Source organism: Fulmarus glacialis, unplaced genomic scaffold, assembly GCF_000690835.1.
Source record: "Fulmarus glacialis isolate BGI_N327 unplaced genomic scaffold, ASM69083v1 scaffold5718, whole genome shotgun sequence".
NCBI classification, from domain to species: Eukaryota; Metazoa; Chordata; class Aves; order Procellariiformes; family Procellariidae; genus Fulmarus; species Fulmarus glacialis.
This window is the reverse complement of record NW_009226359.1, coordinates 5,512-7,670: the sequence shown is the minus strand read 5'-3', so window position 1 is coordinate 7,670 and position 2,159 is coordinate 5,512.

Genomic DNA, 2,159 nt, shown 5'->3' with positions numbered 1-2,159 from the left:
GGTGTTCAGCCATCTCCAGGAAAGCAGGGCTCCATCACGCGTAACGGTTACTTGGGAAGACAAACGCCATCACTCCGAACGTCCCCCCTTTCCTTCTTCTTCCCCCAGCCTTATATGCTGAGCATGACGTCATATGGTATGGAATATCCCTTTGGTCAGTTGGGGTCAGCTGTCCCAGCTGTGTCCCCTCCCAACGTCTTGTGCACCCCCAGCCTCCTCGCTGGTGGGGTGGGGTGAGGAGCAGAAAAGGCCTTGACTGTGTGTCAGCACTGCTCAGCAGTAACAAAAACATCCCTGAATTGTCAACACTGTTTTCAGCACAAATCCAAAACATAGCCCCGTACTAGCTACTACGAAGAAAATTAAGTCTACCCCAGCCAAAACCAGCACAACATGCATATAAATATTATTCAGGAGTACACAAAGTGACCTTTCAAAGGGGTATTGATTGTGGCATTTAAAAAAATTATCTGCTTATATCTTTGGAGGATATCACCAAAAATAATGAAGTTATTACTACTATGTGAGGAATTCCAATGCCAGACTACTAGATACGCGTAGAAAAAAAAGGTAGTTATCACAGACCATGCCTGTGACCTATGTTTCTCTTACCCCTCTGGCCTAGGATGCATCACTTCAAGTTCCTAACAACAAATACGTGTAAATCAAGAGTGAACTCCAGGGAATAATTGTTGGAATAGTCTATGCCAAAAAAAGATATTTTAAAGATTAGTAGCTATTGCATGGCTTCCCAAGATAGCTCAGGGAAGATATGCTCTGGAATATGGAGGCTTTCCCCCTCCATTCCAGAATTTGAAATCCAAAATGGCTTTTAGTTTTAGATTGCTTTTTAACAACCTATTTTCCCCACCCCCATCCACTTTTCTTTGGTGTCATATGCTTATATTATTTTTTCCATTTTCATTTTCTCAAATCTGTAATGAGTGTAATAAAAAAGTAAACGTGACTCATGACTGCCACCGTAAAACATACCACAAAACTTTACCACAATTCCTTATGCATTTATCCTGCAGTTCTTTCAAGAGGAGTAACTGCCTGTGGATCATCTCTGCTTTCTTGACTTATACTTCCTTAATTCTGTCAATCTTAGAGGGACTTTATTTCTGATGTAACAATAACATAGTCTTCAAGTGAATAATGAAAAGAACTACACACACTTTTCTTATTAATATGCTGTATGAGAAAATCATCACTGGAATATTTTAAATATCTGAGGGAGTTTTCTATTCAAACCATTTCAAGTTAGAGACTCAAGTGCTGTAAAAAAGTGAAACTTAACACTAAACAGAATAAGGTTAATTTTCACGTGTGGGTAATTCTGATCATCATCATTAGTCAGATGACTTCCAATATGCATGTAGGCAGTATTCACCATAGTTTATACTTGGTCTTCTCATTTGATTTCAAGCCTGTAATTAACTATCCTGAAGGGTCTACTGAATTTTTAAAACAATAAGCATTTATATTGTGATATGAACATTGCAAAATGATTTAGTAAAAGCCCAAAGTCCATGAATGTATGTTTAGCAGTGTAATTCTGTAGCAGTCCGTTACTATCTGAAGCAAGAGCATCTTCATCCATGGATTTTTGAGCTGGTGTGCTGGTTTTGGCTGGGGTACAGTTACTTTTCTTCACAGTAGCTAGTATGGGGCTGTGTTTTGGATTTGTGCTGAAAACAGTGTTGATAACACAGGATGTTTTCATTACTGCTGAGCAGTGCTTACACACAGTCAAGGCCTTTTCTGCTCCTCACCCCACCCCACCAGCGAGGAGGCTGGGGGTGCACAAGACGTTGGGAGGGGACACAGCTGGGACAGCTGACCCCAACTGACCAAAGGGATATTCCATACCATATGACGTCGTGCTCAGCATATAAAGCTGGGGGAAGAAGAAGGAAGGGAGGGACGTTTGGAGTGATGGTGTTTGTCGTCCCAAGTAACTGTTACATGTGATGGAGCCCTGCTTTCCTGGAGATGGCTGAACACCTGCCTGCCGATGGGAAGCAGTGAATGAATTCCTTGTTTTGCTCTGCTTGCGTGCACAGCTTTTGCTTTCCCTATTAAAGTGTCTTTATCTCTACCCACGAGTTTTCTCGCTTTTACCCTTCCGATTCTCTCCCCCATCCCACCTGGGGGGA